Here is a 12941-nt window from a genome sequence, read left to right on the forward strand (position 1 = left end):
TGGCATGAAGCTTTTCCTCCTTCAACTGCTGCAACACAATCCTCAAATGCTGGGTATTCTCCTCCTGGCTACGAGTGTACACCAGGATATCACCAATGAATACTATGACAAACGAGTCGATATAAGGCTGAAATACATTGTTCATCAGAGAATGCTGCTGGGGTATTGGTTAGCCTAAAAGACATCACAAAGAACTCATAATGACCATAACGGGTCTTGAATGCTGTCTTTAGAATATCCGAGTCCCGAATCTTCAACTGGTGATACCCAGACCTCAAGTAAATCTTAGAGAACACCACCACTCCCTGAAGCTAGTCAAATAGATCATTAATGCGCGACAAAGGATACTTGTTCTTGATCGTAACTTTGTTCAACTGCCTATAATCGATGCACATCCGCATAGTACCATCCTTCTTCTCCTTCACGAATAGGACCGGTGTACCCCAAGGCGACACACTTGGTCTAATAAACCCCTTATCAAGAAGTTCCTAAAACGACTCCTTTAATTGTTTAAACTCAGCTGGTGCCATACGATACGGTGGAATAGAAATAGGCTGAGTGCCCGACACCAAGTCAATACAGAAGTCAATATCCTTGTCAGGCAGCATGCTCGACAGGTCTACAAGAAACATATCCTGAAAATCTCGCACCACCGAAACAAAATCAATAGTAGCAGTATCAACACCAACATCCCTCACAAAGGCCAAATATGATAAACAACCCTTCCCAACCATCCGAAGGGCCTTCAAATATGAAATCACTCTGATGGGAACATAGTCTAGAGAACCTCTACACTCAATCCTTGGCAACCCCGGCATCACCAACGTCACGGTCTTAGCGTGACAATCTAGAACAACATGACATGGAGACAACCAATCCATCCCCAAGTTCACATTGAAATCAACCATACTAAGCAATAAAAGATCAACTCTAGTATCCAATCCCCCAATAGTCACTACACATGATCGATATACACGGTCCACAACAATAGTATCACCTAACGACGTAGATACATGAACAAATGAAACTAAGGACTCACAGGGCATATCCAGATAATGAGAAAAATACGATGATACATACGAATAAGTGGAAAAAGGGTCAAATAATACAAAGGCATCCTTGTGGCATACTGAGATAATACCTGTGATCATTACATCTGAAACAACAATATCTAGTATGGCAGGAATAGCATAGAATCGGGCCTGACCGCCACCTGATCGGCCTCCCCCTCTAGGGCGACCTCTATCTACCTGGGCCCCACCCCAAGCTGGCTGGGCAAGTATTGAAGTAACTGGTGCAGAAGTCGCAGCCTGACTCCTCTACTGCACTAGACCTCTCGGGCGACGAGGACACTACCTCCACATATACCCAAATTCCCCACACTCAAAGCAACTCCCCAGGGCTGGTGGTGGGGACTGAAGGGGGCCCCGAATACCGGGATAACTGCTAGAAGAACCTGGCATAGATGAACCCTGAACCGATGAAGCACGGAATGAACTTTGAACTGGAAGGGCACTGAGAGATGACTTACCCTGACGAGCAATGTATGCACCATGACTGGATGATGTACCACGGTGAACTGGGCGAGCCATCTGCACGGGCCTATAGAGATAACCCTGGTTGTGGTAGGACTGCCCTCCAGAAGGAGCACCACCGAAGCCACCTGAACCTCGAGGCCTCTTGGCCTCCCTCTCCTCACGCTCCTGACTACGGACCATCTCTATCTACTAAGCAATATCAACCACCTCATCAAAAGTTGCACCAGATACCCTCTCCCGAGTCATAAGCAACCGCACCTGATATGTGAGGCCATCAATGAACCTCCAAATCCTTTCCCTATCAGTGGGAACCAACCAAACTGCGTGATGAGCCAACTCTGAAAACCTTATCTCGTACTGGGTCACAGACATGCCCTTCTGACGTAGTTTCTCAAACTATCTGCGTAGCTCCGCCCTGCGAGACTACGGCACGAACTTCTCCAAGAAGAGAACAGAGAACTCCTGCCATGAAAGTGGTGTTGCACCGATCGGCCTGCGCCTCTCATAAGCCTCCCACCATCTGAAGCAGCCCCAGTAAACTGAAAAGTTATGAACGAGACCCCACTGGTCACAAAAATACCCGTCGTGCGAAGAATCCACTGGTACTTATTCAAGAAGCCCTGGGCATCCTCTGACTCCGCCCCGCTAAATGATGGAGGTTGAAGCCTCCCAAAACTCTCTAGCCTCCTCTGCTCATCGTCAGCCATAACGGGACCCACCTGGGCTTGAGCCGCTACAACATGATGGGCTGGTAGTACCCCCGGTGTCTGGAGTCCCTGCATCACCTTCTCTAGAGTATGGGAGACGGGGGTATGACTACCTCCCTCGGCCTGAGAAGTGGCTGGTGCATCCTGAGCCGAAACCACTTGAGCAAGGCTAGTGCAAACAGTCAATATTAGGGCCAAAGCCTCTTAAACGCCTGGAATCACAATGGGCACAGATGGTGCCTGAGCTGGATCCACTGGCTCAACCACATCTGGAACCTGCTCCTGAGCTGGAGAAACTGGTGGATCTGCAGGTGCTTTTCTAGCTTTTGTACGAGCTGCACCGCTACCCCTACCACGACCTCGGTCTCTTGTGGCCCTAGCTGGTAGTACTGGTGGTTGACCGTCCTGTTGGGTAGCGCGCGTCCTCACCATCTACGAGAGAATAGAACAACAAAAATTTAGTGATCGAAATCAACAAATCCGCATGACAAGAATGAAAGAATGTGAATTTTCCTATGGGTTCGACAACGTCTCGAAGATAAGTACAGATGTCTTCGTACCGATCCGCAAGACTCTACTAAACCTGCTCATGACTCGTGAGACCTATGTAACCTAGGCTCTGATACCAACTTGTCACGACTCAAAACTTTTGCTATCGTGATGGCGCCTAACGTGGTACTTGGCAAGCCGACACTTCAAAATACTTCCAACACTTTTAAATGAAAAATAAGAATAACACATGTTTAAATCATCAAAACTCTCAAAAACTGGATAGAAAGTCAAAACCCAATACGAAAATTCTCAATATCGGGGTGTCACTGAGTACATTAGCGTCTATACAACACAAGTCTAAAAAATAATGTCTATGAATGACTAAAACTAACTACATAAAGTGGAAAGATAGGGAAGGAGAGACAAGGTCTGCGAACGCCGGGCATCTACCATGAAACTCCAATGATCAAGCTGCGCAAAGAAATCAACACCCACCGTGTCCGAAAATACCTGGATCTGCACATAAGGTGCATGGTGTAGAAAGAGTACAACCAACTCAGTAAGTAACAAGACTAAATAATAAACTGAAAGTAGTGACGAGCTTCACAAATATAGCTCAATTACAGAAATTACAACATAGAAAGATAGGCATGCTTTCAAATTCAATAATTAAGGCCAAAATAGTTAATTCATGTCAAGTTCAATTAAAGCGGGATATAATATCTCTCAGAAATTACATGACAATAATATATGCCAGCTGAAGTACCACAATAATGAAATCAAGTGCAAAATCTCAGAGCAACAGTCACTCAGTCCTCCTATGCTCTCCATCCTCACAGTTACTTATTCCTCTCAATCGCTCAGCACTCGCACTCAGTAGATACGTGCGCTCACTGGGGTATGTACAGACTCTGGAGGGGATACTTTAGCCCAAGCGCTATAACAAGCCAATCATGGCATAAATCAATAAAATATGTTGCGGCGTGCAACCCGATCCCATAAATTTCCTCACAATCAGGCCCTCAGCCTCACTCAGTCATCAACCTTTCCAGTCTCTCGGGCTCTCAGTAATCATGATAATCAACCCAAACAAGAATGATATAATGCATCAATAAAGAGTAATAGAGACTAAGATATAATATGCAAGTAAAACTATGATTGAGTACAAGCAGCAATTAGCAAATAATTTAATGTGTAATACGGCCTTTGTGGGTCCCTACAGTACCAACACATAGCCTAAACATGATTTCTTACATGATTTTCAGTTTAATTTCTATAACACATGGAGAAAATATGGATAACAACAGATTATTCAACTACACAGTTCCATGGAATTGACCAAGTCATCATTCCTATGGTGCACGCCCACGCGCTCGTCACCTAGCATGCGCGTCACCTCTAAACCAATCACATGACACATAATATAGGGTTTCATACCCTCAGGACCATATTTAGAACTGTTACTTACCTCAAGCCATGCAAATCCCTACTCCAACACACCCTTGCCTTACGAACCGGCCTCCAAATGCCTCGAATCTAGCCACAAACAGTTCGATACAATCAACACGGACTAAAGGAATTAATTCCATAAGAAAAATACTAAGTTCTTAATCAAAAGTTAAAAGTCGACTCAAAAGCCGGCCCCCAGACCCACATCTCGAAATCCGATAAAAGTCACAAAACCCGAAAGCCCATTTAACGATGAGTCCAACCATACCAAATTTACCAAAATCCGACACCAAATCACCACCCAAAACCCCAAATCAAACTCTCCAAATCCCTAGCGTCAAATTCCCAAATTCCATCTTAAATACACATAAACTAGGTGGGAATTTCAATGGGGAAATAATATTATTGATTAAAAATGATCACAAGTGAATTACTTCAAGAAACCCCTCAAAAATCCCCTAAATAATCGCCTAATCCCGAGCTTGAAATGTTCAAAATGAAGAAATATCGCGAACCCTTGAATTTAAATGTTCTGCCCAGCCTTTTCGTTTCTGCGGTTCATTTAGTCACTTCTGCGGCACCGCTTTTGCCGTCAACCATCCGCATCTGCGCAAATTGTCCGCTTCTGCGGACCAGCCTCCCCAGGCTCTCTACCGCTTCTATGATCCTCCACGTGCAGGTGTGAGTCCGCACTTGCGGAATTGTTTCCGCACCTGCGATACACCCGAGGCCATACCAAATATCGCTCCAGCACTGCTCCAGCCGCACCTGCAGCCAACCCCTCATAGGTATGATCACACCAGAAAACTCCGAGCTTCAGCAATGCACTAAGTCCCATTTTCGATCCGTTAACCATTTGAAATTAACCCAAGGCCCCCCGGGACCTCAATCAAATGCACCAACAAGTCCTAAAACACGATACGAACTTAGTCGAGCCCTCAAATTACCTCAAACAACATCAAAAACATGACTCACACCCCAATTTAAGCCTATTAAAACTAAGGAAATTCCAACTTCTACAAACGACGCCGAGACCTATCGAATCACGTCTGACTGACCCCAACGTTTGCACACAAATCACAAATGACACCACAGATCTACTCCAACCCCCGAAAATCTAATCCAAGCCAGGTAACCACAAAGTCCACTCTCGGTCTAATATCCAAGTTTCCAATTTTTGCCATTTCAGGCCTAATTCAACTAGTACCTCCAAATCACTATCTGGACATGCTCCTAAGTCCAAAATCATCCAATGGAGCTAACATAACCACCAAAACTCTATTCCGTAGTCATTTACTCATAAGTCAATATCCGGTCAATCTTTTCAACTTAAGCTTCCAACTTTGAGACTAAGTGTCTCAATTCATTACGAAATTTCTCCGGACCCGAACCGACTACCCCGTCAAGTCACATAACAACTATAAATCACAAAATAAGCAGTAATTAGGGGAACAGGGCTACAACTCTAGAAACGATCGGCTTGGTCGTTACACATGAGTAAGACTAAGAGAAACGCTCAACTACCTACGAACCTTCTACCCTAATCTTCGACCTCCACACCCTCTTGTCTAGGGCCATGTCCTTAGTCAGCTCCAGTTGCGCCATGTCCCGCCTAATAACCTCTCCCCAAGACTTCTTAGGCCTACCTCTACTCCTCCTGCTGCCTACCGAGGCTAACCACTCGCACCTTCTGACTGGGGCTTCTATACTTCTCCTCTTAACATGCCCGAACCATCGCAACCTCACCTCCCGCATCTTATCCTCCACAGGGGCCACTCTCACCTTTTCCCAAATAACTTTATTCCTAATCTTATCCAACCGGGTATGCCCACACATCTACCTCAACATCTTCATCTCAGCTACTTTTAGCTTCTAGGTATGAGAGCTCTTAACCGGCCAACACTCTGCTCCATATAACATAGTCGGTCTAACTACAACCTTGTAGAACTTACCTTTAAGTCTCAATGGCACATTCTTATCACATAAGACACCGGAAGTGAGCCTTCACTTCATCCATCCTGCTCCGATATGATGCGTGACATATTCATCAATATCCCTGTTACCTTGTATTATAGATCCAAGATACTTGAAACTACCTCTCATGGGGATGACTTGCGTATCAAGCCTTACTGCCATATCCCCTTCCTGGGTACTGTTGCTGAACTTGTACTCAATTTATTCCGTCTTGGTCCTGCTCAACTTGAAACCCTTAGACTCTACGGTCTGCCTCCAAATCTCCAGCCTCTCGTTAACACCACCCGCATCTTGTCAATTAAAACTATGTCATCAGCAAATAACATACACCATGGCACCTCACCTTGAATATGTCTCGTCAATGCGTCCATCGCCAAGGAAAATACGAATGGACTAAGAGTTGATCTTGGTGCAACCCCATCATAACTGAAAAGTGTTCCGAGTCTCCTCCCGCTAACCTAACTCGAGTCTTGGCTTCATCATACAAGTCCTTAATCACCCTAATGTAGGCTACTGGAACCCCTTTAGCCTCCAAGCATCGCCAGAGTACCTCTCTCGGAACTTTGTCATATGCTTTCTCTAGGTCAATGAACATCATGTGCAAGTCCTTCGTCATCTTCCTATACCACTCCACCAATCTCCTCACAATGTGAATGGCTTCCATAGTCGAACGCCCCGGCATGAAACCAAACTAGTTCTCAGAAATGGACACACTAGTCCCCACCCTCACTTCAACTATCCTCTCCCAAACTTTCATAGTATGGCTTAGGACTTAAACCCCCTATAATTATTGTAGCTTTGGATATCACCCTTGTTTTTATACAGAGGAATCATTATACTCCACCTCCATTCATCGGGCATCTTCTTCGTCCTAAAAATGACGTTGAACAGATTAGTGAGCCACTCCAAATCTGCCCTACCTGCATTCTTCCAAAATTCCACAGGTATTTCATCTAGCCCAGTAGCTCTACCCCTGCACATCTTACACATAGCCCCTCGACCTATTCTACTATTATGCGCCAATAATACTCGAAATCCTGGCGCATCTCGGAGTGCTCCAAGTCGCCCAGCACAATGTCCCTATCACCCTCTTTGTTCAGGAGTTTATGGAAATATATCTACCATCTTTGTCTAATCTGAGCCTCTTCCATCAAAACTCTACCTTACTCATCTTTCATACATTTAACTTGATCCAGATCACGAGCCTTTATCTCTCTCACCTTGGCTAGCCTGTATAGCTTCTTGTCCCCGCCTTTGTCCCCAATCTCTTCATACAAACGCCCAAACATCGCAGTCTTAGCCGCAGTAATCAATAAATTTGCCTCTTTCTTAGCCCTCCTATACCCCTCCATGTTCATCCTCTTTGCCTCTTCGTCCATGCTCTCTATAAGCGTCAAGTATGCCGCTTGCTTGGCTTCCACTTTCTCTTGTACCTCCTCACTCTGCCAACAGTCATCTTCGTGGCCGCTAGAGAAACCCTTCGGGACCCCTAACACTTCTCTTGCAATTACTTTAATACACTCCGCTATCGTGGTCCATATATAGCTCGCATCCCCACTGCTCCTCCAAGCTCACCGCTGTCGGGTTGACGATACACGACCCTCTTCCTCCTCTTCCTCACAATTTCTAAGTCCATCACCAATAATTTATGCTGAGTTATGAGATTCTTGCTTGGTATAACCTTATAATCCATGCATATACTCCAATCTCTTAGTCCATCACCAATAATCTATGCTGAGTCGTGAGATTCTTGCTTGGTATAACCTTGCAATCCATGCATAGACTCCTATCGCACTTCCGGAAGACTCTTATCAATTTGAGTCTTGGCCAACGAACTCCGGAATATATCCAAGTGCTCCTCCCTTTTCAGAAAACACGAGTTGGTAATCACCAAATCAAAGGCTTTAGCACAGTCCAACAATGAAGTACCTCCTCTACTCCTAACTCCAAAGCCAAAGCCGCCATGTACACCGTCATACCCCCAGATGTCTCCCTGTCCCCCCAATGTGACCATTGAAGTCATCTCCTATGAATAACTTCTCGGGGAGTGGAATGCCACGTATCAACCCGTCAAATTCTTCCCAGAAGCACCTCTTAATCTCCTCGTCAAAGCCCACTTGAGGCGCGTAAGCATTAATCACATTTAAAGTAGACTCTCCCATAACCAACTTAATAGCCATCAGTCTGTCGTTCACCCTCCTAACTTCTACCACTAGCTCCCTTAATAGCCATAACCAGCTTAATACCCCATTCTTACCCCTCTCGTGTCATGAGACCCACAATTTAAATCCAACAGCATCTCGAGCGTTCTACCCCACCCATCTAGTCTTCTAGACACAAACTATGTTAATCTTCCTCTTCTGGAGGATTTTTGCTAACTCTATTGACTTTCCCGTTAAAGTTCCTATGTTCTAGTATCCCACTCCTAGCCTAGAGACTCCCTTGCCAGCTTTCCCCTCCCCCCATCCCACCCAAAGACATAACCTTATTCCACTATCACTCATCCCAACCACTATAATCTACGGAACATTACGCTAGAAATGTCGCTAAAACAGACAAAAGATTCAACTAAAGGAGGTAGGTCTAACACTTACAACTTTAACCACTAGAAATATGTATAGATAATAGACAAGCAAAAATTAAACTAATGATAACAATAAATATCTAAAAGAAGGCCAACAGAACAACTACAAAGAAATCAAATTACGGTCTAGAAATCCCTAAATAGTTACACAAAGAAAAATATCCAGGCAGATGCACTAAAATAATTATAGGCAATCAAGAATTAGGATTAAACTAACATAAACTAATTGGATACTAGCAAGGGAGACAAATATATTAAACAAAAAGCCTGAGGTACCAACTCCCAATTAGTACAAAACCTGGGTGAATCATTGTAAGTGTCAAGGTCGCGCTGCCGTAGTAACCTTAGTCAATTTTCCGCTGCCTCTAACCAATTTTGATGTCCGCCGCATGCTCTGATCCAGTAGTCCTGCAAAAACAGAAGGAGGGAACCAAAGGGAAAAGGGGGGAGGAAGAACAGAGGTATATGAAGAAAAACCCAACTAGCAATTCACTAAAAGGCAATAATAAGAATGACAAGAATATTATCTAGTTTACTTTAGTGTTGAAATCAAAACAGTGTTTAGCACAAAGATAATACAAAAATTCCCAAAGAAGATAATAAAAGCAAGCAATCACTTCATTATCTATGTAAAGCTTGAGATCACATGTGAGCTGGATCACTCAACTACTCTGTCCAATCTTGATTCCAGCTCTTCTGGAATCATATTCATTTCATGTCAAGATTTACAACATGTCCAGATTCATTGAATATGAGAATACTGGATAATTTCTCATAATATTCCCTACTTCGATGTTGAATATTTTTTATTTACTGGTAGAACGGTTGATAATATAACAATCAACAATTGCAGCATCATACAACACAATCAAATTAACTTTTCTAAATTGGAATTAAATATCATTTATCAAACTCCTCTAAATGAAACTAAAGTAGACTTGGACAAACAAATTGCAAATACACTTTCCACCAGAAGACATGCTGAAATGGACACATTTTGACCAATTTCTATGCTATACTGACTGAGACATATCTGAATCTGGTGCTGAATTTACTATATATGTTGCCCTTAAGTGAAGGGCTTCTATGTTATTTTCAATCTTGATAACACAATCTCCATTCAAAACTTCATAGATATTACTACTATATTCCTCATCACTTGACAAATAAAACAGAAAATATGTTATTGATTCATTATCCTTTTGAAAGAAAGCAGAATTGATGTTCAGGCAACCTAAATCTATTGTCCGCACATTTTATATTACAAACCTAGAAAGAAAAAAAATTAATATTTAACATTACGAAGAAAACTAAAAATCTGTTTGTACCTTGAGATTGATTCAAACACCATGCAGAGCAAAAAGAGGAATATCAGCTAGTGACAATTGCGTCTTCTCTGAAGGTCCACAGGAGTTCTAAAATACACATGCAAGAGGAAATATTTCAATTAAGTAGACTCAAAATCACAGAAATTAACCTACAAACCCAAAAAAGCTAAAATTTACAACCTAAAATACATAATGCAGAAGGAGAAAGAGGACTTACATCTCGAATTCAAAAACGAGTGTTATATCCCTCTTCAAAATACACCGATTCTATCAAAAATTTTGTTACCTTCAGTAGAGAATCGAAAAACAGAAAAGCCACAAATTAGAGAAAAAATCAGTAATGGGAAAACACAAATTAAAAGAGAAAATAAACCTAAAACACACATGTAAGAAGAAAGAAGGACAGAAAAACAAAATCAAAGAATGGGAAAGAGGAATTACCATAGATCTGAACCCGCATCGTTCAAAATATAACCAGGAAGAAAGCAAAATTTCGCATCTCTTTCATCACGAAGAAAAAAATTACCATACAAAATTTCGCATCTCTTTCATTGTTTTTAATCTTCAAGTGAGGGTTTTTAAATTTTTCAAGTGAAAGAAAATGGAAGCTGAAAAGCTTCTCTTTTGTGAAAGTGAAGGAGGGGTTTGGGAAAAAAAGAGGGAAAGGATTAAAAAAAAAAAAAAGGGGAACAATGGGGTCAGTAGGTGCTTTTTTTAAGGGTGACAGAGGTTATTAACCTCCGCAAATATAATATATTTGTGGGGGTGCATAAACCCCGCCAATTTGATATAAATTGCGGAGGTTACAATAACCGCCGCAATTAAACCTCCGCAAACTCACCATTTTTGTAGTGTTTTTAACAATTTACCTTGACCTTCCTTTATAGCCAGTCGTTGAGGGACCATATTCTCAGTTCAATTTGATTAATCCCAACTCCAGTAGATTCTTTTCAATTTGATTACCTGGTTCTCTGTTTTGTAAAACTTCATACAGATGAGACCCTTTTCAACATTGTCCCTCAGAAAATGATGTCGCACATCAATGTGCTTTGTCCTCTTATGTTGCACCAGGTTCTTTGCCATGTTGAGAGCACTTGTGTTATCACATAAACACATTCAGAGAATACACCAAAATATTCCAGTTATTGCTTGATCCACAATATTTGGGTACAACAAGAAGCAGTTGCTACATATTCAGCTTCTACAGTAGAGAGGGATATACAATTTTATTTCTTTGTACCCCATAAAATTAAGCATGACCCCAGAAAACATGTCATCCTAGATGTACTCTTTCTATCCACCAAATAACCAGCATAATCAATATCAACATGCCTAATTAAGTCAAAATTGTCTCCTGAGGGATAACATAGAACCAGGTCCTGTGTTTCTTTGAGATACCTCAAAATTCTCTTAGCATCTTTGAGATGATATTCTTTTGAACATGATTGGAATCTAGCACATAATCCTACACAAAACACAATGCTAGGTCTGTTGGCTGTGAGATATAAGAGTGAACCAATGATGTCCCGATACATGGTTTCATTCATAGGGGAACCAAGTTCATCCATGTCTAGACGAGTGGCTATGGAAATAAGAGTATCAATAATCTTTGATCTTTCTATCTCAAACCTCTTCAGAAGCTCTTTAATGTATTTCTACTGACTTATCATCATTCCCTTAGAGGTTTTATTAAGTTGCAGACCTAGAAAGAAGTTCAGTTCCCCCATCATACTCATCTCAAACTCACTTCCCATAAGCTCGGCATACTCTTCACATAAGGAATTATTTGTTGCGCCAAAGATGATATCGTCAACAATGACTTGCAAAATTAGCAGGTTCCTCCCTCTTTTCTTCAAAAAAAGAGTGTTGTCAATTTTCCCTCTTGTAAAGCCATTTTTCAGAAGGAACCTGGACAACCTTTCATACCATGCATAAGAGGCCTTCTTTAAACCATATAGGGCCTTATCGAGCTTGAATACATGTTCAGGATGCTCATGACATTCAAAACTAGGTGGTTGTTTGACAAAGATTTCTTCTTCAAATGTCCATTCAGAAATGCACTCTTGACATCTATTTAGAACAATTTGAATTCTATATGAGATGCAAAAGCAATGAGAATTCTGATGGCTTCCATCCGTGCAACTGGAGCAAAAGTCTCATCATAGTCAATTCATTCTTCTTGATTATAACCTTGAACCACCAACCTGGACTTATTTCTTGTTGTATTTTCAAACTCATCAAGCTTGTTTCTTAACACCCAACTAGTTCCAATAACAGTTCTATCTAAAGGTCGAGGAACCAGGTGCCACATGTTGTTCCTCTCGAATTGATAGGGTTCATCTTGCATAGAAGCAATCCAGTCAGCATCTTTCAATGCTTTTTTGATATTTTTGGGCTCAATTTGAGATAGGAAGGCTGAGAAGGCAAACATGCTTCTTGTCTTTGATCTAGTTTGAATTCCTGAATCAAGAGGGGTGATCATATTCTTGAGAGGATATGAACTTTTGTGCTTTCAGTTAGACACTTGAGTGTCATAGTAAGAAGAACCAGGTTCCTCAGAGTGGGATCCATCATTAGCATCCATGGAAGAGTGAGTGCCACTTCTCTACTCAATATCAGGAGTTCTTTGCACCATATCAGCAACACTTTTTTCTGCTTTGGTTGTCGTAATGGAGGAACCAATTTCCTCTGAATCAGCTGGAGGTTCTGGTGCATCTTCTTCATTAGACTCCTTGAACTGACTCATCAGATCTACCTTCCCGTTTGCCATATCAATTACTTATCCAGTAACCTTTGAATGCTCTTCGTCTTGATCATTCTTATCATGTGAATCTTTCCTACTTAAGTGGTGTGATTCATCAAAGATTAC

At 42.0% G+C, this 12941-nt stretch overlaps 1 long non-coding RNA gene across 1 annotated transcript; it reads right to left on the minus strand.

Annotated features, from left to right (window-relative positions):
* Window positions 1–3024: 3024 nt before the first annotated feature.
* On the minus strand, window positions 3025–10749 carry LOC107812458 (uncharacterized). Its single transcript, XR_001654122.2, has 5 exons — window positions 10514–10749; window positions 10290–10358; window positions 10073–10159; window positions 9043–9152; window positions 3025–3253 (listed from the first exon to the last, which is right to left on the minus strand). It is a non-coding gene; the product is annotated as an uncharacterized LOC107812458 (long non-coding RNA).
* Window positions 10750–12941: the final 2192 nt, after the last annotated feature.

This window comes from Nicotiana tabacum, chromosome 23 (genome assembly GCF_000715075.1).
Source record: "Nicotiana tabacum cultivar K326 chromosome 23, ASM71507v2, whole genome shotgun sequence".
NCBI lineage: Eukaryota > Viridiplantae > Streptophyta > Magnoliopsida > Solanales > Solanaceae > Nicotiana > Nicotiana tabacum.